Source organism: Pholcus phalangioides, unplaced genomic scaffold (genome assembly GCF_987345545.1).
Source record: "Pholcus phalangioides strain wild (caught in Gottingen) unplaced genomic scaffold, Ppha-v1.0 ptg000042l_1, whole genome shotgun sequence".
NCBI classification, from domain to species: Eukaryota; Metazoa; Arthropoda; class Arachnida; order Araneae; family Pholcidae; genus Pholcus; species Pholcus phalangioides.
In genome coordinates, this window is record NW_028301628.1 from 17,100,139 (window position 1) to 17,126,152 (window position 26,014).

A 26,014-nucleotide genomic window follows, 5' to 3' on the forward strand; every position below is an offset into this window, starting at 1 on the left:
ACAGTTTTTATGCACGAATTTCGAACTGAAGATGCGGGCGATTCGTCCGCATCTTCAGCGCTCGTTTGAAAGGGTATGCGGACCCGCGTCCGCATCGTGTGAAAGGGGCCTTATGTAGTACTACTGAAATTTAGTTTTCACTTTAGCATAAAAATTAGAGCGTTTGAACAAAAATAATGCCAGATTCACATACAGAATGAGCACTCAAAATTACCCTGAAATCACTAAAAAGTTTTTAGCAATAAAATTAGTGTTGAGCAGTCTACGTGTCAAAGCACTCGAAATTTCTGCCTGAAAAGCAATCGCTACAATGCGTCCCAAACGGAATTCATGGTTCTGTAAGTCTAAAGCCGCCCTTAGAGGTGTGCGGCAGGTGTGGTTGCACCGGGCCCCGCACTCATGGTAACTTATTGGAGGCTTACAATTCTTAAATTATTTCTTGCATTAATTCCGAATTTTCATCAATTCTAGAATTTTTTCTTCCGTTCATTCTAAAAAATATCAATTCTGTTATTATTTTCTAATTAATTCTGAATTTTCATTGGTGTTGGATCCATTTCTTAGTTATTTTTAATTCCTCAATTCTAAAATTTTCATCAGTTTCTGGAATATTGTTTCCTCTCATTACTTTAAAATTACCTTTAAGTACTGAATTATCATTAATTTTTTTTATTTACATTTTATTGTGTATTTAAAATTTTTTGTCAGGATATTTCTCAGCATTCCCGCATATTCTGAAATAATAGCTGATGATCTCCCCTCCCTACAAAATATATAAAATCTGGGCTAAAGGGGATCCTAAACATTTTTGATGCCTCGAAATTTTTGAGATGCACTTGACCCCGTGTCTGATAGCGGCGCCCCTGTGTAAGCCACTTGCTGCAAAGCTTCATGGATAAAAATTATGAGGAATGTAGTGTATGTGTTGCAGAAGTCAGCGATTGTTAATTCTGAGACAGATTATTGCAAAACACCTTCTTAAAAGTCCTTTGATTTAAACCTTCTCTCAAAGTTTTAAAACTACTTTTTTATCCATGGGCTGGATAAGAGTCGTATTTGGAGGTACGGACGGCAATGTTAGAAAACGACGTTTCTCAGAAGAAAACAAGGCGACAATTGACTTTAATCCTCCCAGCTCTCAATCAATTCATTCTTCTTCATAGTACAATCTCCCATGGGGTCGGCAGCCGACATACATTGATTCTTCTTCAAACTTTCCAGGAACTTCTTATTCTCCCTCCCCCCCCCCTTCCCATTCAACACATTTAGAAAATGTAGCTCGAAAAATCGCCAGAATCATTCACCAATATGTGTTAAATTATCGGTAAACATAAAATGTCCGATTTTGACCCGATCGCGACCAGAGAACGTACCTTAAAAATCGCCAGAATTACTCGCCATTAATGTTTGATTATTGGTAAACATAAAATGTCCGCATATGTCTCGTCCGCTTTTAACCCCTAATCGGACAAAGGAATTGCTCTTCTTCTCAGGCTGCCATAAACATGAGGTTTTCCCCTCATGTTTATGGCATGTTCAGCCAAATTCGAGGAACTAAATGATGAAGTTCTATTCGACAGAAACTAATTCTTTGTTTGACGCTCTTGCACAGATAACAATAAAGAAAAAATTAAATTTTTCTAACTAATAAAATTTTTTTACTTTCCTACATGAGCATACATTTAAACTCTGTAATAATGACATTCATAAAATAACGTGATTACGCTAAAACCGAGATATATATTTTAAAATACTTGAATGAAATGCATTGGATCCCGATTATAACGTTTTAGCAAAAAACCAATTAGTACCTCATCCAAAAAAGTACAAATTGCCAGGAGGCCCAACCATTTCTAATTAATTCATAAAAAATTATCAGAAGTAAAAATAATTAGACATCTGAAGGAATAAATTTTTATATTTGCAAATTCCATATGAAATTTATGAAACACTAGCTATAATACCCGGCGCTGCCCGGGTTTTCTTCAATGAGGCTTTTTGGATCATGCGATATGTCCCTCTTTCTTTGAGGGACATGCAAACCGTGTCTAAGTTCACCAATATGGCGACTTCCTGAAAGAAACAAATCTATAGATTTAAAGAAACGTAAAAATAAATATATATTTTTTTCTTTATTTAAAAGGGTGCTAGGTATTTCGACCCCCCCCCCCCCCACTGAACATCAAGTTATCAATCTCTGCCTGTTTCTGCTTCAAAAAATGCTTAATTAAAGCTGTGGAATTTTTTCGATGTAACTTTTTACGGGCCCATAATTAATTTTAAAACATCCTAAACTATATGAATTTATGCAGTTGAATATCAAAAGACAATATGGAGACATCAATTTTCATGCTTGAGAAGATATAAATAAAAAGTTGAAATCGATGTTATTGCATGAATGTCCAACTCAAAAGTAGTTCCTGCTAATTACTTCATATTTAATCTCCTGGGCTTCGTTATATCTCTCTAAGCGAACTTAATATTTCAAAAATCTAGAATTCAATAAAATTTTTAAAATTATTGATGTGTGACGAAAAACCCCCACCAAATTTCCACATGTCTACAGTAAAATCGGCAAATTTTAACAGTGATTTCTATGAGGATCATCCTTTGCTTGACCCTCAAAGTGATGACGATAATGATTATATCATCTATTCAAAAAGTCTCCTCACTGGGAGGATTGAAAAAGTGGCAAACCATTATAAAGGCATAAACTATTATACATATACTAACAGGATTAAAGAAGTGACAAACCGTTGTAAAGGCATATACACGTCTGAAACGCATTGCTAGGGAACCACGGTAACCAAAGTAAACGTTCGGAAAGTGATTGTTGAGGCCCAAAACCCATTGTTGCCGGACAGTTTTTTGCCCATTTGGGGAATTTGCCCTGGGCTGACGAAATTTTAAAGTAGCCTATCGTTCAAGTCGGGTCCCATTTGGTATACATGCAAAATTTGGCGACGATCGATCTAAAATTATAGATTTGTATAGAGAACATACACACACACACAAAATCAATTTTATATATATAGATTTATTAAAAGCGTAAGTATGAACCGGGGATGAAATATGTGTGTTTTGCTTTCATTATTCTGTCTTTTTGTTATTTATTTTTGTATCGTATATGAATGTGGCTGTCTATCTGTTGTTTTTGCAATGAACCAACTCAAACTGCCGCAAGGCAGAAGAGGAGTGCGGACCGGTGAACCCTCTACTGAGACAGATAACGTCTCAAGTGACGATCCTTGGAGCGACGAGAACACCAGGAAGGCCCAACTAGAAGATCCCGACATACGGCCGATAATGGACTTGAAAGAATCCACCGGTAGTAAACCAGCATGGCAAGACGTCGCCTCTTCCAGTCCGACGACCAAGAGATACTGGGAGCTATGGGACTCTCTGGCGATGAGAGATGGCGTGCTGTACCGCAGATGGGAGTCGGAGGATGGAAACACGTTCCGGTGGCAACTCATCCTGCCAAGGAGCTGTGTGTAAGAAGTGCTGAAAGAATTGCACGAAAGTACGACCGGTGGACATTTCGGCACGATTAAGACTCTCCAGAAGGTCCGTGAACGATTCTGTTGGGACAAATCCAGGGGGTGAACTATCTCTGCGGTCCTTAGCCGAAAAAAAGTAGTTAAGTCCCGATTTGTCCTTAGATGGCCAGTAGTTCGACTTTTCGGTACTATCTCTAAGCTAAGGACTTTTTTTAGTAGTTACTTAGGACCGCTGCTAAGGACTGCCTAGCACCAGTCCTAAAGCAGCAAGAAAAGTAGTTCACGGCGGCCATCTTGGAAAAGAGGAAATTTCGCCTCTGGCCGCGAGCTCTCGCTGTGATATTTAGCGATGAAATATGCTGGTTTTTTTTCGAATTAAAAAATTTTTTACGATAATAATGACATAAAACTTGCATTATATCTTCGGTGTCATCAAAGTTGAAGTGATTCATCGTTATATCCTCAAAAACTGCTGTAGTATACGTGTATATTGACATCGGCGATCGAAGCCATGACGAAGTGCTAGCATGTTCATTACTGAGGTAAGAATTATATATCGAACTATATAAGAAAAGTGTTTAGGGATATTAATATTTTTTTGCTCGGTAAATGCGTTATTTAACGTTATAATGCGTTATTAACATAATGTCACGCAATCAATAGGGCAGTGGATCCCACTTGGTAATGCTGGAAAAATATCAAATAGCCCATGTATATTTTGGGTTGTATTGAAAATATTTACATGGCGAATGAAAGATGAATCTTCAATTACGATAACTTCAAATTGAAATTTTACATTCTATGTTTTTTGCTACATTAATTTTTCTAAATGAAAAATTATGTCTAAATGAATTGAGCACATGCGTAAATAAACAATTACAAATACATTGATAATAAATTATAGCACCTAAATGACAAAAATTTTAATTAATTTTTTTGTGATGAGTAATGGTGAAATTGAAATAAAGCATGGTAAAAATTGGCAGTAATGTTAAATATTAAATTTTGTAAAACTCATGCACTAAATTTAGTGTAAAGGATTAAAATATAGATTTGATATTTTGAACTGTTCAAATGAACAATATTGTAATACTTAGTGAAAGTTGAATTTTCAGAAAAAAATCATATGCTGCTACTTTGAAAATTGCACTCTGTAACTCGCTCTGAGATGAAGAATATTTAATAAGGAATCATTATATTGTTTTATTGATATAAAAAATGAAATTGGTACAATGGGACTAAAAAACAAAGTTTTAATTTCAGGCACAGTTTTTAGTGTTGAGGTATATGCATTATAATGACAGGAAGCAGATTAGTGTTTGAAACATATTACTACTTCAGTATTTGGGGCCTTGCTGTGTGTGTTCAAATTTAATTTTTTGCCAAAAATTATTTTTGATTGTGTGTATGGATAAAGACAGAAAAAAAATTTCCATGTCGAATACTTAAGAACTTTAAAATATAACATTTTGAGATGTTATGGAACTGAAACTTTTAACATTTAAACTTTAAACTTTTAACAAGCATTTATTTTTTAACGATGTTGTTAGTAAACAGCCGATATATATATATATATTTTGTATATACATTTGTGAGACTTTTCTAACTCTTGAAAAATTTTGTTTCCCAGGAAATTGGCTGTAGGTAGCTACAAAGTTATGTGAAGGTTTTCAAGGTTACCAAACAATTCTACCAGAGCAAACAAAGGTAATTTTAATTCTTTGTATTTGACTTTGAGCAACAGTTTCCATTATTATTTTCATGTAAAATAAAATATTTCCATGCATGATTTAATGACATAAATTTTAACATTGTGTCGCATCATTTTCACTGATTTCATTTGTATCAACAACCCTAGTGGAACAAATACAGTCGAACCCCCGATTTAATGCCACCATCCCACCCAAATAATTTTGGCGTTATATCAGATCGCAGACATAATAGCGTTTTGGAGAGGCTGTATTACATAAATACACACGTTTATTAAGAAATGTATTTCAGTGTCTCATTTATGTTGCATGATGAATAAAATAACCTATTTTATACACATTCAATTTTAAGTTGAGAAAATTCATAAAAATTGTAAACTGTAAAATCACTTGAACATTTCCCAATATAAAACTTAACAGAAACATACTTCCCTCTTGAATTATTGTAATTTCAGCAACACATTTTATATGTGCAAAAACAAAATAAGCAGTGCATTTGACCAGTGCAAGTAAAAACATGTATACTGTTGAAAAACCTGTCTTGGCTATATAAATGAGAGGGAGGACATTAAAAAAAACCTTTAGAAGCTTTGCTAACTGAAAAGCAATATTAATTCTTTGAAAATGTTATCATATTTACTGATTAGCAAATTTTGTGAATGGAAGTATTAAAACAATTAATATAATTGACGACAAATAATATCATACTTTTTAACTAGTAAGACCATACAACACTGCTAAATTTTTATGTTAATTTAAATAGGGTTCCCCGATCCACAAGAGGTTGCTAAGGATGTGTTTTAGAGCGAAGCTGAAAGTAAAGTGAAAATTTGAAATTAGCTGCGTGCCAATAGGTTTTTTCACTTCATCTGTCTGACCAAAATTTTAGGGTAGAACCATGGCTTGAAAAATTTAAAAACATTTTAAGTGCCGGCCAAATTTCTTGGCAGCCAAGCATATTTTTAGGAGAAATAATCCAAAGTAAAAACAAATTATATTCAACTTTTTCAGCACTTGGTGATGATCTTCACATATTGGAAGATGCAGACATAAAATCCAAATATTTTGTGATCTGCATAGAAAATTTTAGGTGTCAGTACGATTTTCTTTTTTGCAATGTTGGCTCCTAAGATTTGTGAAGCCCTAGATAAATACATCTAGACATGAACAAGTGCATCTGTGTGCAATGCCAGGCCTCCCTTGTAAAACACAGTTGATGCATTTTGGATCCTACTGTGATAAAATGATGGCGAGTCGACAAAGTGCTATTGTGCACGAATTATCTCTACTTATGCAACTAAAGACTGTTATAATTTGAAATAAAATATACAGTACATTTAAAGATTGATAAGCATAATAAAGGTGTTTTTTTCTTCCTCTTTCTAATTTCAGGTAAATCAACATTTGAAGATGCAAATGAAAATTAATGAATCTCAAAAAATTATATTCTTGAAAGGTGCGATTTCTAAGAAAAGTACAACAAATAAATTGTGATTATGATAACTCTCTATGAACATATGTTTGAAATAAAATGTTTTTGTATGACAAATCATGTGTGAAAGTTGTTATTCAATTCATGTTTCTATTAATCAACTTCAATCATTCATCTTCTAATCAACTGAAATGAAATATACGATCAAATGAAAGTTATAAGGTGAAGTTATTTGTTGGAAGCTGAATATGAAACAGATAAATTGATGAAAGATCTTTAATATAGAAGTATATATATTTTAAATATTGAAGTATTCACTTGCATTAACAGGTAAGTGCTCATTCATAAAAAATATTATCAGAACATGATTTTCTAATATTGAGGAGAAACTCATCGTTTAAAATACAGAACTACGATACGCAGCAAGGCAGTTAATTCTTTTAATTATAAATTATCAATAATTTATTATTTTAGTTGCTCCAGAAAGAATTTGCAATTCGTTGTTTCAATGAATTTAAAAGGAATAAAAATGGATAATAAAAAATCATTTAACAAATTGGTCTTTAAAAAAAGTAGCACTCAATATTAAAAACAGTATTCAGCTGGGGCCTCAAGTACGGCTCCCGAGGTGAATAGGGGGCCCAAAAATCTATAATTATTTTGCATAATAACCCTTTCAAGAAGAGCCCCCCCCCCAAAAAAAAGGGGAAGTCTGCCCCAAAAGTACGGCCATAGGCTCAACTAGTGCCGGTAACCTTAATTTAAAATCTTACATTTTGTTGTAAGAATTTTTTTTTTTCAAATTTTGATTTCATCAGTATGCGACCCACTTATATGCAGCTGGGGTCCCACATACTCGCTTCTTCAAGCATCCAAAAGTGGGGTCCATGAGCTCGGACAAGAAAAATACTTTGACTATTATTATATACTGAATCTTATTCTAAAAAAAAGTCCCAAGATGAAAAATGCAACGTCCTCATACGGTTACAAAATAATTAAACTAGCCAGCGATATTAGAGTAAAAAAAATTGCAAAACACGGGTGACAAAAAAATGTATGGCGAGTCCTTCGGGGAAAAAAAGTTTGTTTACAACATGTTTGTTTGTAAACATGAAATCGCTGCCACAACCCACTGCGGAAAGACGATTGTTAAATAATTAGTAGTAGTTGTAGGCTTCAAACGGCATCCCGATTGGTTAGAGATGTGTTACTCTCGAAACCAAAAATTTTCTCCCCCGGAAACTACTGTTTCACGTCACGTGACCTTAAGGACTGGTAGTACATAGTACCTCTTAACTACTAGTAGTTAAGCGGTCCTTAGCTTCAGTCCTCCGACCGGTAGTTCATTAGGACTAGTAGTTACTAAGGACTGCAGAGATAGTTCACCCCCTGCACCAACGTGAAAGAGTGGTGCAAGAATTGCGACGCCTGCGCCGCCCGCAAAGGAATCGCCCCGAACATCCTGCGACCGTTGCCGAGGACCGTCCACGAGAGCACCGGATAATCGTCATCGCTGATGAGAGAGGACCTTCGCCAGCCAGGTGATCTGATGTTCCAGCGACCGATAGATGCTGCTCTTCCACCGGAGGAACACGTCCAGGGACTCCAGGAGTGCCTGGAGGACGTGCATCGAATCGCCAGACACAGGATCAGCATCAGCTCTGGAAAGATGAAGAACTGCTACAATGCGAGGGCAACGTCTCATGACTTCAAGGAAGGGGACCTCGTCTCGCTCTGGAACCCGAAGCGCCGGAAAGGACTGCGCCCGAAACTTCAGACGTCATGGGAAGCTGCAGCGTCGTGAAGAGACTGAACGACGTCGTAGCTCGGATCCAGAAGACGCCATCCTCGAAGTGCAAAGTGGTCCACTTCAAAGGCCTCTTACCGCAGTGACAACCCGCCGATTTAAGGACTGAATTGTCGGGACGAACAATTCTAAGAGAGGGAAAATGTTACGAACTATAGACGATAGATGCCGCGATTATTTCGATGACTCAAAATGTTGAAATCAGTTGCTACCGCTTCCGGTCTAGTGCAGACATGCGATTGGCGGAGAACTAGCGGGAACATTCTAGAAAGTTCCGGCCCTCCAGACAGTGGTCCTACACCCTCGTACGGTGGCGCCATCAATTTGGAAACTGTAAAATTGAATTTGGTAGAATATTCTTTTTCTCGAAGTTTCTTCGGGATTATAAATAGTGCGACGCTCACAAGATGGCAGGCTCAAAGAGACTCGAATAGAGAGATTCGATGAACAGTCAGTCGTGTTTAAACGTTGAGAGAAAGTTGTTAGGTCTCTGATTAAGCTGTAAATTGCTGTTCTGTAAATAAATCTGTTTTCCGTCGAACCACTTCTTTTGCAATCTCGAAGTCTTGTGGAAAATTATCCGGAACAATATATAAAAAATTTGTGCGATTTGGTCACGAATCGTAAAAGCATCAATAATGGGTCAACTTGTAGGCTGTCTTTCTTCAACTCCGAATTAATTTCAAACGGCAAATATTGTTACAGAAAATTAAATAATTCAATTACCTGAAAATTTTCATTAGTATATATAGTAAAACCCCTCTTTTGCGGACACTGACAGGACTAAAAAATTCGTCCGTGAAAGAGGGCAGGATCAGGGGTTTGAAATACATACTTTTATATATTATACAACTGTAAATTATTATTTGGCCGTAGAAGAGGGGGGAGACCGCATCTGAGGGGTGTCCATTAAGAGGGGCTTTACTGCAACGCAACTTATGAGCACGAATTTGCATGATAATCGTAGCCACTTCAGCGTGGCGAAAATAATTTTGCCAACCCCGAGATGTGACGTGACATTAAATTATAAAAAAAAAACCCCGGTTGCTAACAGCAGTGTATGTTTCAAGCGAAATTCCACGGTTGCTGATAAGATCAACCGCACCAGCCGAACCGTAGTATGCAGTTAGCCTTGCCCTTTTGTGAAGGCTTTTTGCCGCACGAAAGAATTTTCTACCATAGGTAACCTTAGGAAACTTAACACTTCATTAACAAATGTGTAACTGGATGGCACCGTCCGGCGCCACAGAATGTAACACGTCTGCTGCGCTGCAATAACGCCTTTGTTACACTATTGCTGTGCACAACATTACATGCCTATTTGCTGCTTTAACAAGACCGCAAAGGTCAGGGCCATCATTTCAACTTTTTCCAGGAGGAGGCAAAGAACATGTACTCAATGTATGCATTTGTATATATCCCATTTTTAGTACATTTTCAAAAGCCTGCCCCCCCCCCCCGAATAACTGGCCTCTCAAAGGTAAAACGTAACCGTCTGTGCTGCGGGTTTCCAAGCCCAAACGGCAGGTTACTAGTTGCTCGTTTTCTTTTGGTGAAAATGGATATATAAGCGTTTATAGGTCTTGTGTTCAGCAGAGAGCCTCTTTGGGATCAAATCAATCAAAATCATCGCAATCGGTATGTTTTAGACAAACTCTGGGATGAGGTCGCAAATGAGATGAAAATAACATAGCAATAAAGTACTTTTTGACTTGTCGTACACCATTTGTCATATGGACGGGTGAAACTTAACGGTGTAAGTCAATAATCTTCATTTTGAGAAAAAGGTTTAATACCATAGTTTAATACCGTTTAATTGCCATAGGTTCCCATGTTAAACAATTTTTGAATCGACAATTCTGAGGCGAACTGTAGAATCTGTTACTAGGTTCGCTTTTTCTACAAGTTCAGCGCTTTTAGATAGCAGGGGCCAACCGAGTAACGGCCCAGTGAACCCCAAGAGTAGCCTGACAAAATAGAGATCTGGTTGAAATTTCCGATAACTTGCCACGTAGGGCCTCAGAACAGTCACTTTGTCCAAGGCCCATGAAACTCTTTAAACGGCCCTGCTTCCAGATAGTATTTCTGAGCGTGGACTTGTAGAATGTGTGACTTACACCACTCTTTAACCCGTCCATATAATGTTCATACAATTATTGCACTGAAGTTACCACATTTGGTTTTAAATCAGAGGTTCTCAGCCCTTTTTGGTATACAATTACTATGGCAGAGCCCCGTTGGCCTATTTTTATTGGGGTGGGAGTTTTAGCTAACAACAAAGAACACAGTTCTAAAATTATCAAATTTTAAAGTTGTGGGAGGAGGGGGAAGAGAGAAAAATCCTACTCACGACCATGCCGCAGCACTCCATTCCAGGGCAGGGGCATACGTATGATTGATTTTTGAAAGAGGCCAAAATTTTTTCTTCCCGAGCAGTTTGAGTAACCAACTTTCAAAAAGCATTTAAATTAACAGAAACAGATTCAAATAGTATAAAGTATATAAAAGGTATTTTCTTTCACCGATATATTGAAATTGTTCCTAATTCTTGGTTAGCTGAGGGCAGTGCGTGAGCCCCCACGACGCACTTTTCTTGCGTACGCCTCTGCCCTAGATGCCGTGCATAAGGATGAGTACTATCTGCAGCTTTTTTCTCTAAGAAGTTGAGATGGAAATAAATGTTTCAAAAATTAATTTGCAATAACGTAATTTTTCACAGATTTAGAGAGATACATATTCAAAGGCAGAAACAGGCAAAATACCCAATGATGTTGCTGAGGCAGGTTACAGGATGCCCGTAAAATGTATGGATGTTAATATATCTGCTATGCACTAACCTCATATGAGAGCGATGACCACGAGAAAAAAATATAAAATAATGATACACTGCCCATAAAAAAATTATGGTTGCGTCATCGAGATGTATGGATAACTTCTCGCTTCATCTCATTAACGGTGATATTTTTAGAAAGTATCGAAATTAGCTTCTGTGGATTATAGGCATGTATTTTTATTCCGTGTGTATATCTTGATTGAATTATAATTATTTAAACATGCTATGCAATATTCAAAACAACGGTTTGATACAATCAGTACTTGTACTCTTTTGAGGATTAACGCGTTTATTACAGAGGTTCTCAACCTTTTTTGACCAACGGAGCCCTTTCCGGTATGTAATTTCTATGGCGGAGCCCCAGACACTTATTTTTTACTTATTCATCAAAGTTTGACTTATTTTTATTATTCACCAAATATTTTTTTCAAATTTACTGGTTTTTTATTTTCCTCGAGCCCCTGGGAGTTCACACGGAACCCTAGGTGCTCTGCTGAGCACTGGTTGAGAACCGCTGGTTTATTGGAATCCTCCAAAATTGCCAAACTGATTGATTTAGCATGAACAGGCTGGTAGGGTTACTAGTTGGCGAGATGTCACGTTTCCCGCTCAAAGGCTTTTCTTTACCCTTCAGAACCCCTGCGGCCATTTTCGCTCTCCTCCGCCTCGTCAGTATGTGAGGGGACATCGATGTTCATCCCGATGTATTTTCTCTTTTGAAGTCGCTCTCTTTGTTCGCCTCCCCAGTATGTGTTCCACCTTAGAATATCCCAGGGATTCATGGGGGGGGGGGGGGCATGTGACCACCGGTTGAGCAGCAGTAAAGGCAGTTACAGCCCCAGCATTCAGTGATCCTGCATATTAAACCCATTCGTAGAAAAACTCCTTTTACACATATATCAGCCAAAATAACTGCTCGGGATTCAATGTGAGCATTTTTTTTGTAGATTTTCGCGTAATCCTTTTGCACGCGCGTGGTGCTATGTCATCAGGACAAAACGATACTTCATTCTTATAACCCCTCAAGATTACAGGAAAGTTTGTGAATTCGGTTTCTTAGCAATACTCAATAAGCCATACATAAAAACATCCAGGAGCCTTCATTGTAGGAGAAGCGCGCGAAAAATATGAACTTCTGAGAAAAACCTCTGGACCGGAAAATGAAGTAAATTCTTTATTACGGAAATCGCATAGCACAGAATGACACCGTGTTATGCAATTTAATTTTTTGGCATTGAAATTACATTTTAGGAATTTCATATTACAACAAAAATGAGAACAAAATTTCAGCTTTAAACAGTTTTGTCGAAGTACATATTCACCTGTTTTGTCATAGATGTGAAGAAAACAAAACAAAATAAGGAGGAAAAAAATTTATATATATATGAAGGGAATGAATGGGAAAAAGATGAGAGGTAGGGAAAGGCAGGTACAAATTGAAAAAAAAGGGGGAGAATATGATATAACACCAATTGTACCATGTCACTTGGGGGTTTTAAATGACACTTGCAGAGGCTTCCCAAAAAAGTTGAATCCATTTAATGACTCTATTGCCATAACCGCTTCTTCATAATTTGTCATAGTGACAAAGCCATAACCCTTACCCGCTCCTGTAGCTCCTTCTCGAATCACGTTGACTTTCTGCACTGTGCCATACCTGGCAAACATCTGCCACAAGGTTTTCTCATCTGTATCTGGACCTATGTTATAGACGAAAAGCACATGACCCTCACCACCAACAGTAAGAGCAGTGGTAGAGCTGCTGCTGCTGTACGAGTAACCACCCAAACCTCCCCCCATTGGGTTGAAGCGATAACGGCCTTGCAGTGATTGTCTCACGGGACCTCCTGAAGTAAATCTACCAGCAGTCAGCTGGGTCGCATACGGTTGAACCTGTCCTCCACTGACTACACCAGGCAACGGTGGGCGAACTTTTTTAGCGTTGTCTTCAGCATACTTGATTGTGAGGGGTTCAGTTGCACCTTCCAAGGTTTGCCCATTGAGTTTCTTTATTGCGATCTCAGCTTGCTCTCGTTTATCGAAAAGAACAAAGCCAACACCTTTATTCATGTTTCCAGTGGCATTTTTTAGAAGACGACATTGAACTATGTGCCCATGCGATGAAAATAAAGCCTCAAGTTGATCTTCCGTCATGTACTTTGGAATGCCACGTACATATAAATTGGCATTTTTGATTGCATCACCACCTGGGCGAGAATATGCAACCTTGATCTTCTTATTCTGCAAATTGAATCCATTCAAAGTCTCAATAGCACGGGCTGCATCTATTTCTTTCTCGTACTCAACAAAGCCAAAACCGTAACTATAACCAGTAGCTTTGTGTCTCACTATTTTTGCTGCTCTCACAGGACCGAGGCTCTGGAATAGATTTCTAAACTCAGCATCAGTAAGCATCTGTGGTAAGTAGTTGATGATTAGGTTTGTTTTGGCAAATTTTTGATCTTCCTGCTCCATCATACAATTTGCGTCGTCTTCTCACTTTTATAAATGACCAAAACAGCGAACAACAGAAGTTTTTCGGTGAATCCTGTAAGAAACGAATTGTTAGAGCCTATGCAAGACATAGTTTAGAGAAAAAGTTATGAGAGAAAAACTGTATCATGTCTATGTTTGGTTCAATACGTGTTCCATTTCAGCCCTATTTCTCCTGACGTTTTTGTTGTCTGTTCTTCGTCCATGTGAATGTGTGCGCACATTGAGGTAGTCGTGCTTTGTGAGTCTTTATTTTTTTTATATGAGTATCCACTTGCTGTGCATTAAAACACAACAACCATTTTGGTCTGTCGAGCCAAGAGTGTTACTCCTGTGGAGTTGAGATTAACTGCACTAAAATTCTACTAATACTAACTAATTAGGGCCTGTTCGGATTAGTGAAATGTTCAGATTATCAGGGTTAGTCTCTAACCCCTTTTGCTACAGCTGGGACACCTGTCCCACGAGTATTTCACTATTTTATTCTCTTTTGCAAAATTTATTTGAATAAAAGTAGCTTAGTTCACTGAATTTTAATCATCATTACAAATAAGGCATACATGTCACTAAAAACACCAATGAGACACTTCGCCTCGAATCCCTCCTCCACACTAGTGACTTTTCCCCCAGCATATTATTGATATTTGCATTCAAGTTGATTTACTTTAAAGTAGTTATTTTTTCCTCAGGAAAAAAATGTTGAAAAGGGTGAACACAGCTTTTTTGAAACTGTAATAATAGTGAGTATCACATTCACATAGGCCTTTTTCTTTACTAGCAGATGCAGTCCGCTCTCCAAAGTCGGACACGCCTGGAGATCCAGCCAACGATATTTTTAATTTTTTACTGAGCTGTAGAAGCACGAAAAAAAAAAGGGAATCTAGTGCGTTCAGAGCACAGTGTTCTGAAAAGCTGCAGTGTGTGTGTTTACAGAAGGGATATCCTGTACCTGTTAAAAGCAAATTGAGACCAATTTTAATCCTTTTCAGGACAGACAAGGAACGATTCGTGTTGGAGGAATATTGTCAAATGCATTTATTCCTGAAAATCACCTCTTTTAGAACATTATCAGAAAATGCATCTCCAAGCGGATTTGGATTTCTTTTATCTGCAGTGCAAAAGAGTTCGGATAATTTCTGGATGAGATGGTCATAAGATTTGTGCACAAGTGTGTTACTTGTTATAGGCATATAGAAGAGATACCACTGAAATTATGGCCGATAAGTTACTGCCTCTAGAAGGCAACAAACCAGACCATCCACACGAGTTGGAGTTATTTTTGTTATTAAACTTCAAAGAGAACAGTCAACATGTATGTTTTTTTCCTGTGTGTTTTTAACACATACAATTCACTTAGAGGGGGTTGGAGATTTTTCTACGTAATCTTTCATTGATGCATTCAAGATATTTATAGTTAGAATGGAAAGCCCAGTAAGATGTTCAGTGTGTGTGTGTGACCGTGCTATGAACTTCACTGGAACATACAAAGAGTTGAAGGAGCTAATCAGTCATGTGTCGAAACTGTTAGGTCAGTGGTTCTCAACCGGGGCCATTTGGGATATTTCAAGGGGCCACTGAAGAAAATGGAGAAAGGGGCCATGACACGTAGTTTTGAGAGCTGCAGAAAGCCAAGAAGAAAAATTAAGGCATGAATAAATAAAGCTTTTATATTAGTGACTATATATACAATTGCAAAATCCAACAAAACCACCCATAAAACCAGGTCTGTCTTAGGGCAAGGACCCACCCGAGCCTCACAGCTTACATTTTGCAGCAGGTTCCATAGAATGGGATTTTTTGCGGGCCCCTGACCAGATCTTTCACAGACCCTTCCTCTATATTAAATCAGTGTGAAAAACAAAAAATGATGAAAACTATATCAGGCCCAAGCTGCAGCTCTGTCAGTCCCACTCGTGAGGGGGTCATGCCCGGGGGTCTCATGTCCATAAGTGACCCCACCTTATGATGTTTTGTATAGTACAATACATTTTGAAAATAAGTAGGAAATATGTAGACTGTTTATTTCTAACTAAGTATGGGAGACTACCATAGCATCACTTTGTCTGATGGGGGACCATGATGTTGAGACAGTCCTGAATACAACTCAGATTAGCGGGGAGCTCAATAAATTCTAGGCCAGGTGGTCTGGAGACCAATCTTATTTACAAAATTTGCATTCAGTATGAATTCACTGAAAAGCAATTCAATACGTATAAAGGATCTTGCTTCTAGACAAGGGTTGAAAACTCTGGGTAAGACAGGGGAGCCCCGAGAAAAAAATATGGTTCAAAGGGAGCCATGGGCAAAAAAAAAAGGTTAAAAAACACTGTTAGGTAGTGATCAACCCAAATTATCTGGAATCATCCGTAACTACAATGCACCATCTGCTTCATATTTCGGCGGGCTGTGAAAAACTCGTATAAAATCCATTAAACATCATTTGAAAAGAGTGATGGGAAATTATTTTTACTTTAGGAGTTCTCTACCTTAGTCCAATTCAAGACCACTATGTCTACTTTCCAGGGATCTATTGAACATCTGGCATCTGTTCAGCTAGAATTATTGGAGGTGAATATTCATAGTCTAGATTGATGACTACTCCAAAGAGTATCAAGATTTTTGGAGGATATGAAGTTTTGAATTCTTAGAGACTTCAACAGGACCTAAGTGGTATGTTGTGTACGGATATTCTAGTAGGAAAGAGGTTTAAGGTGTAAGAATATTCAAATAAGAGATCTTGTGCTCATGGAGAATGAATTGGTATCCCAGTTGTAACGGAAGGTAGCAAGGATTATGGAAGCATACCCTGGAAGAAGCACGAAATAAGAATGATGTCTTTATGCACATTGTCAGGTACCTTTAAAAAGGCCCACATCCAAGCTATGCCAGTTTCCAATGGAGGTGTATTCAACTGATACAACTGATTTCCAACTGATACAACTGAGACGAACCTGAGTTTATGGGAAGAAATATGCTGGAGTCTATGCAAGACATTTTTAGAGGGTAAAAGTATCTCTATTGTGTCTATGTTTTTAAGTATGCATGTTGCATTTTAAACCCATTTCTTCTGACGTTTTTGTCGTCATCTGTTCTTCATCAGTGCAAATGTGTGCGCTTTGAGACAGTCATGTTTAAAGTAACCGAGTCTGTCATTATTTTGTGTTGATTTAAGTTTTGAGTGTTAACTCACTGCATTAATACCCTGTATGAATATTTTCTTAAACAAACCACAAGGAATTTTAAGAAATTGAAACAAGTTTACATGAAACGAAAGAAAAGAATCCCATCCATTTCAAAATAATTTACTGATCATGGATCATTTTATAAAAGTCAGTGTTTGTGGTACTTACTCAAAGAATCGTCAATGAATAAGGCAAATACAAGAAATACCTGGTATTTGCCTGATTCATTGAGTATTATTAGGCAAAGTCCTCTACTCTTCCGTGTTTGTGGCACTTACCCATAATATCTATATTTGAATTATAACGATACGAATTGGGCAATCTCTGCCCCCCCCCCCCTCCACAAATCAAACAAGAGCTTCTTGAAATACCAGGCTGACTCATCCACCTTTGGACAAAAGCTTGACAGTATTAACTTACTTCCAAAGAGAGACATCACTTAAAAGCTCAAAGATAAACAATGGGCCCCACTCTCCATGGGTGCCTTAACTCAAACTGTCATCTCATCCCATTTAATATATATAAGTCTTGATAATAAAAGTCTTGAAAGTTTGAGATTCAGAATAATCTGAAGTGATGTGATTTTTCCATTTCTTTCTCAAAATCTCCCTCTATGGTTTTGCCAAGATGCCAGTAATTTTAATTTGAAGAGGACTATGTCTGAGGTGGGTCAGGTCCACATTAGCTCGGATAATCGAGTCCTACTGTTTTTTACATTGGAAATACATAATTCAATTGGAAATACACAATTTCAAAGACAAAAACTCTGTTTGAAATTGCCTGTAATTGTTCATTTCTCATGCATGCAAAATGAATGTTTTACTAGTAGATATATATCCACATAACACTTGGATGGTATTTACATACTAAGTTCGGTGGCCATAGTTCGATCTTTTAAAGATATACATACACATATTTTAAATAGCAATGCATTATGACAGAAAGAAAGGGTTACAAACTCAAAGCTTGTATTACCAGTTGATAGATTCAGGATATGTCTAATATATGTATTGGACAAAATCATAATCTTCTAAAAATATTCATTCATAGATAATAGAAAACTAATCTATGAAAAGAGTATCAGTGCCATGAGAAGTTCAGTTCCGATACTTGAACTATGACGTAGAACCAGAAGTAAATCAATAAAAGTAGGCTAGTCACATCAAAAATCAATATGAGCCAGTACAAGTTGCATAATGATACCCTCATCTTAAATTATTTTTGAACGAGATATCAATTTAACAACCTAAAGATACTCTAAAGCAGTGGTTCTCAACCTTTTTTGACTCGTGGAGCCCCGTAGGCCAGTTTTAATTATTCATCAAAGTTACTGATTTATTTTTACTATTTAAAAATATTTATAATTATTTTTTCAAATTTTACTTTTTTTTTTTTTTCATTTTCCCCGAGCGGTCTTGAAACTCCTGAGAGTGCACAAGGAGCCCTAAAGAGCTCCGCAGAGCATTGGTTGAGAAAGTGATACTCTAAAGTGATAGTACTAGTAACTACTAGAAAAAAATCGAATTCCACAGATTATTATCAACATGCTTAGCACATTAGTTTAGCATACAGGATTTAATTTCACAATATCTTTAAAAACAAACTTTGGTTGTAAGCCAATCAAAGTGTGTTCAGACTAAAGCAAAATATAGGAGAATTTACTGAAACATAAATCCCATGTCCTGTAGCATTGGGGCTACTCTAAACAGTTAAAAAAAAAAGGTGCATATATTGCCGAAAACCAGCAGAATTGGCGATCCCTGGTTTTTATTTCAACCAACAATGAGGTTTATTTTGAAACTCATATTGACTATGCATGATCCACAGCAGGGTAAAAAAAATTGAATAAATGAATAAAAAATAAATATAAAAAAATACAGTGCCTTTCACTCAACCATCCTTGAACGAGGCACCACATGACATCTTACCCGAAAAAAAAATTCTCAGCAGGTACAGCTTCAAAAAAATGAGGAATTCTGGAAAAAGAAAACCCCAAAAAAAAAAATTCAATACATTAAAATTCAACTGAGGAAAAAAATATGATAAAAATTTATTTTATTTTTTCATATATGACATATATTTCAGAAAACACCTTTCAACCTAGTTTCATTTGCAAATGCTTATTTTGACTTTGAAAACTCACTTTTTAAGCATAGAACAAATCCAAAAAATTGACATCAGATGAATGCCAGGTTAGAAGCGAATGAGGGTGTGCACTGAATTTAAAAGTTATGCTTACAAGCATATCTCTACAACATTCACAAATACATCCAATAATTTTGTATTCATCTGTAACAGCAAGCCGATTTTTTTCCCTCCACTGATTACCTACAGATAGATACAGGGCTCCCACTCAAAAAAAAAAAAAAAAAAAAAAAGTAGGGCAGGGGGGTGTGGTGCCTCCCTCAGACAACATAAGCGTAGCACAATAAAAAAAAACTCAATTTTTATTTTTTTCAAATTTAAAAATAAAATTTTTTCGCAGCACTATTTTTCAGCATGGATTGACTCGACCCAAAGCAGAATGACAGAAATAAGAAAAACATTTTTTAGCCAAAATAGCATATGGCACCCCCAGGGTTGGCAAAAACCCAACCCACTGGGCTTTTTCGTGTTTTTGGGGGTTTTTCAGGGCTTTTGATATTGAAGCATAAGGAAAGAAAGTTATATATGCTGTAAATAAATATAATAGACTGGGTAATTGATGGCAATCATTATGTATATAAGTATATTAATAATAATCAGAACAGAACATTAAATCAGTATTGATAAAAATTTTAGCTGGTTTCATGTGTGCTTAAAGCATAACCAGAGTTCAAACACCTGTTCCCCCTGGAGAAACACTGTTCCCAAATAACGAGTAAAGAATTTATTAGAACTATGGTTAAAAAAAACAAAAACCCTAATAAATTATTTGTAAGCAACTAAATTCTGAAACAGATCAATCCGACTGAACTGGATAATGGATGTTTTCCCTCCTGGATACAGCATTTCACCATTTCTTTCTGCTGCTTAGCTAGACAAGTGCTTTTGTTACTTTATGTGTATAAACTGTCTAAATTCTAAAATTTTACTTTGAGAGAAGTGTAAGTTTCAGTGGTAAAATTTAGTCAGTTATGCCAAGGACTGAAGGTTCTGGAAGAAAACAGTCCATTGAATGGACTATGGTGAGTAAAACTGATAACAAATATAACAAATGGCAAGTGACTTATGTAAGTTTTGCAATACCATAGTCAGTGCAAAAGTGGAAAGAATCCAGGCTCATGTGAATAAATGCAAGAAATCTGAAGTTCATTCCTTGTTTTCATGTTTATCAAACACTAGTGATAATGAACCTGTTACAATATAAAAATGAAGCCTTTATAATGGCTGGTTATGCCAAAAGCATGAGTATTGTGGAGTCCCCTTTGGCAACAAGTTAAGTGGAATGTCTCCCGTAAATAAAGTGTGAAGATGAAGGACGTGCGTTTCCTTGTGTGATTAATGTATTTCACTTACGCGATATATCCAGTCCACCCAACCCGTTGTTTCGCAACACGTTATCAGCACAAAGGCTCCTGGATAGACGTTTCATCGGTAAGTGGGAAGTAGATAAGTTAAATCTAATTTCACAAAGGATCGAAAAAAAATTCTACACGCGCGGAACTACGCCTAACAGAGATGGAGGAATCGAAGATTCCAAAGCTCAATAGGGACAATTACAACGCGTGGAGTATACGGACGCGCGCCGCACTGGTGCAGAAAGACTGCTGGGATGCCATAGAACCCGGATACGGACCAGAACTGAGGGATGACGAGAGGAAAACCAATGAAAGGGCCCTCACGTTTCTGTTTTTAGTGGTGGAAGATGGCTTTTTAGACGATATCGCGGACTATGCGAGAGTGAGGGACGCTTGGGCATCCTTGAGGGACATTCACACGAAGTTCGGATTATTACACACACTGCAGCTTCTTAGAGAGTTTTTTAATGTGTCGATGAGGCCTGACGAATGCGTAAGTGCATACTTGGGAAGATTGATGGACTTACATCGAAAGGTAGCGTCCTGTGGATATGGTTTCACTGACAGGGAAGTCGCTCTTGTGATATTAATGGGTCTACCCAAAGAGTACGATGGTCTGATACTCAACTTGGAGCGTGATGAGAACGAACTGTCCACAAAAATGGTAAAATCACGTCTGATTGTGGAAGAGAAGAAGTTATTGTGTGACTATACGCAAACGAATCACGTAGCTGTGGGAGATAGAGCTCTTAAAACTGATGATACAGGAAAAACTCGCATACAATCAGGAAGATACTCCAGAAATAAGGAGAGAAGAATTCGATGTTTTTCCTGTGGTGTTTGGGGACACATAGCCAGAAACTGCCCGTCGAAGAACACGTCCCATCGGGCCGAGATAGTTTCGCAGAACGCGAATCGGACACTGACTGGCAACGCTGGTAACAAGAAGCCTAGCTGCGATTGGTATCTAGACAGTGGTGAAACGGAGCACATGTGTTCACAAAAATATAAGTTTCTCAACTTGACAACTGTGAAGTCCGAAATGGAAATAGCTAATTCCGAGAAAATGGAAGTGGTTGGAAAAGGTGATGTTGTTTTGAAGCCTGTTAAATCCTGTGGTAAAGAAACATTCTATCTAGCCGACGTTCTGAATGTACCAGAGCTCGATGGTAACCTCCTTTCAGTAGGAAGAATCGAGGAGATGGGAATGACTGTTTCATTTCAAGGAGGCAAGGCCATCGTCAAGGACCCTAATGAAAGAAATAGAGTAATCCTTACTGCATATAGAAGTGGGAGACTTCATAAGGTTGAAGAAGCTAGGACTTATAAAGCGCATATCTCAAGGCATGAGGATCTTATCCACCGACGCTTAGGACATTTTCATTTGAATGCAGTGAAGAAGCTCATGAAGCAGGATGACACTGTCAACAGTTGCGCAGAAGCAATGGAAGATGAAAATATTTGCTCTACTTGTATCCTTGGAAAGATGAGAAAAATTCCTTTCCCTAAAGGACAGACCAAACGTGCATCGAGGCCACTTCAGCTCATTCATAGTGATGTCACAGGACCTATCATGCCTACATCTAAAGGAGGGTCAAGGTATATTGTCACCTTTGTTGACGACTACTCAAGGTATGCAGTAGTGAAGCCTATGAAATCCAAATGTCAAGTCCTCGAGAAATTTATTGAGTTCAAAAGGACTGTTGAAAATTTCCATGGAGTTAAAATCGCTACTCTACGAAGCGATAATGGAGGGGAATATATCAGTCGTGAATTTGACGATTTTTTGAACAACAATGGAATATCGAGGCAGCTCACGGTCCCTAGAACTCCAGAGGAAAATGGGATAGCTTATGGTGATGCTGGTGCTCCAACATTTCGCTCACCCTGAATGTAACGAATGTCCGTAGAAAATTGTGATATATACTCTAAATGACGTCGTTGTCTGGGAGAGCTGTTATCATTAATTTTGTGAAAAAAATAAGTTAGAGGCCTATGATCACTGTAGATCGTAAATGGTCTGCCTTCTAACATGTGTCTGAAATGTTTAATAGAACTATAAACCGCAAGCAACTCACGATCATAAGTACTATAGTTCTTTTCAATTGTCGTTAACTTTCGAGAAAAAAATGAGAGTGGTTCGACGACACCATCGGAAGTTTGTTGTAAAACAGCTCAGAGAGCGAAATCTGATACATCGACTGTAAACGAAAGATGAGCATCATGTTTAGGATGAGCCAAAAGCGTTGCATTGGTAATAGCATGTTTACACGTTTCGAAAGCAGCAATAGTTTCCCCCGACCAGGCGATGAGAGATTTATCTTTTTTCTTCTTTCCTTTGCACAAATGGTGTAAGGGAGCCTGGTCAGATGCTGCGTTTTTTAAGAAACGGTGGTAAAAGTTGAGAATTGCTAGAAATCTTTGAAGTTCATCAACCGTTTTTGGTTGTGGATAATTACGAAGAATGTCGACTTTTTCTGGCAAAGGAGAAATGCCGTTGCTGTTAACCAAAAATCCTAAGAACTCTATCTCAGATTTCCCAAATATGCATTTATCAGGATTAAGAATTATACCAAAACTGTTTAAACGTTCAGAAACCAATTCTAGATCTTTAAGATGTTCTTCTTCTGTTGCTGATGCAACTAGTACGTCATCTAAATATGCATAACAGTTCAAGTCTCTCAAGACGATATCTATGAACCGTTGAAATGATTGTGCCGCATTAGACAATCCAAAACACATATATAAGTACTCATAAAGTCTGAATGGGGTAATAATGGCAGTTTTTTCAACAGACTCGGGATCTAAAGGTATCTGATAAGCCTTAACCAAGTCCAATTTAGAAAAAATGTTTTTTTCCTGCAGACCGTAACTGAAATCATGTACATGTGGTATAGGATATCTGTCTGGACACGTTATAGAATTAAGTTTTCTGTAATCCCCACATAAACGGTATTCTCCATTACGTTTAGGAACAATGTGTATCGGGCTTGCCCATGGACTTCTTGAAGGTCTCAGTATGCCCTGATCCATTAGCGTTTGAACTTCACGCTTTGCAATAGCAAGTTTCTCTGGAGAAAGTCTGCGGGCTTTGGTAAAGACAGGAGAACCTTTAGTAGTAATGCAATGTGTAACGCAGTGTTTTTTTAGAAGTAGCCCCAAGCATAGAAGGATTCGTTAGATTAGGAAATTTAGATAAAATTTTTAAGTAGGGCGAATCTCCACTAATGGTCTTTAAGCCTAATGTAGGGCAACTGGCATTGCTACATTTGATTGAAAGTGAAGTCAAACTGTCAATCAAACGAGACTTTTTTACGTCAACTAATAGACCATAATGTTCTAAGAAATCAGCACCTAATATCAGGCGATTAACATCAGCTATAACGAAGGACCATCTAAATAGTCTGCGTAACCCTAAATCCACTGATAAAGATTTGCAACCATACGTAGAAATTTTAGTATCATTAGCTGCGTATAGCGAAAAGTTTGTATCTGCTGCTTTATGTACCTGTGTATCTCGTGGGAAAACCGAGATGCTAGCGCCTGTGTCCACTAAAAAACCAGTACCGGATTTTCGATCATGAACAAAAAGGCGAACTAAACGGCGGCCATCACCTGCTGTCGCCAAAACAGATGGGCCAGTTAGTTTTCCGACCAATCACAGGGTTTAATGCATTTTGATGCTTTTCGACCGAATTTGAAATGGTACCAACAATAAGGTTTAGGTTTGGGTGTACCATCACCACTAGACCTCTCTCTAGACCGAGAATTTGAACGAACTCTTCCCTTTTTGTTAAAATTTTTCTCTCTATAGCAGGATAAGCGGTCAACAGCAACGGTCAAAGTCGAAATTTGACTTTGAAGTGATTGCAAGCTGATGGTTTCATTACGGCTGACCTCAGAAATAGTCGGTGTGTGCCCAGTGACTTCAGTAATTTTATCTGCCATTTCTGCTAAATCCGGCAATGTATCCTTACTAACAGAAAGTATCTGCTGTGTATGGATAGGCAAACGTTGTAACCAAAGGATTTTAAGCACTTCATCTGAAATTTTCTTGCCAGCTAATGTATGCATCGCATGCAACAACTGAGAAGGTCGCTTATCCCCAAGAGTGAGCTCTTGGAGTAGAACTCGTAAGCGGGAAGTTTCCGACAGTGAAAACTGTTGACAAATGCGTGTTTTTAACTGGTTGTAAGAATAGTCTGTAACAGGAGCTATGATCAAATCGCTAACATATGATAACACTTCGACATCGAGAGCGGTCACAACACAGTGAAATTACGTTTTAGAATCAGTAATTCCGGCAATTTTAAAGTTCGATTCAATCTGAAGAAACCAAAGATCGACATCGGATTTCCAAATCGAAGGCGCGCGAAAAGAAACACGCGAAAGTTGTAATTCAGAAGACATACCTGTTTCTTCTGTAGCGTTCGGCATATCCAAAAATAAGTTCAGCACAATCCAGGAAGAGAACTGAGGAGATGCCCCCTCAATCAGTCAGCAAACGCACCACACACAGGGAAAAAAAGAAGAAAGGCAGCAAGTAACATATTACAAAGCGAGAAAGAGTACTTGTTTTCGTCTGCTTTCGAGTTCGTGGCTGTCAAACATCTGCTTTACGCGGGTCACCAGTACTATGGTGATGCTAGTGCTGGTGGATGTGTCTGGTTGTTATTTCGGAAACATACAGTCATGACTCCTTTCTTTTTTTAGTTATTTAATAGAAGAGAGAGACTTTTAGGACATGTTCGGTCGACAGTTGGAGCCAGACTGAACTCCAATACAAGAACACACTAGATAATGCCTAGCTAGTAAGTGGCATAAAAAATATAATAAAAATATAAAAATTGTACAAGACAAGTAGCACCACAAGCTGAAAAGATGAAACACACCCTGTTCGACATGACCAGATGCCTTCTTCTAGACTCGAAGGTCCCAGACAACTTGTGGGCAGATGCCGTCGTTACCGCCTGTTATTTGCGGAATAAATGCCCATCTGAAGCTATCCAGGGAGATATACCCGAAGAACGTTGGACCAAAAAGCCAGTCAAAACTAGTCATCTTAAAATTTTTGGTTGCAAAGCGTATGCGCACATCGATAAAACACAAGTAAAGGGAAAGTTAGGAAAGCGCTCACAGGAATGCGTTTTCATTGGATACCCTGAAGGGGTCAAGGGATACGAGTTGTGGAACCTAGACGAAGACATATTTTTCCCCAGTAAGAATGTGAGGTTTGATGAGACTCTTTTTCCATTCAGTAGTCGTCAAACAGATTGTCAGTTGAAAGAAAGTGAATTAATAGTCAATCAAAATGACCAAGAAGTACAAGTGACACCTCCTGGAGACCCTCTAAGAGATGCATTGCCCAACTTGAAGCATGCAGAGCAAATGGTTGGAAATTCGAAACAGCCTACAACCACTGCGAATCACCCTCCAGATGTTAGAAGAAGCAAGAGACAAAGAAGACCTACAAGTTTTTATGGGAATCCAGTGTCATACAAAGCTGTCAATGAAGCGCAGTTTAATGCTGATATTCGGATCGAAGATCCCGCCACCGT

At 37.9% G+C, this 26,014-nt stretch overlaps 1 protein-coding gene and 1 pseudogene across 4 annotated transcripts in view; both read right to left on the minus strand.

Moving 5' to 3' along the window:
• The window catches only part of LOC149064551 (protein-L-isoaspartate O-methyltransferase domain-containing protein 1-like), a 220,838-nt gene that overhangs the window by 160,217 nt on the left and 34,607 nt on the right, over window positions 1–26,014 (minus strand). The gene's annotated exons all lie outside the window — the stretch shown is intronic.
• LOC149064555 (ELAV-like protein 1-B pseudogene) overlaps window positions 12,443–26,014 on the minus strand; it is a 48,183-nt pseudogene continuing 34,611 nt past the window's right edge. The window contains exons 2-3 of one of the 3 annotated variants that reach the window (XR_016195700.1): window positions 18,885–18,932; window positions 12,443–13,829 (exon numbers count right to left, since the gene is read on the minus strand). The product of XR_016195700.1 is annotated as an ELAV-like protein 1-B pseudogene, transcript variant X2 (transcript). Of the gene's footprint in view, window positions 13,830–18,839; window positions 18,933–26,014 lie in introns of all 3 variants that reach the window. The other 2 variants (XR_016195699.1, XR_016195701.1) reach the window with 2 other exon arrangements.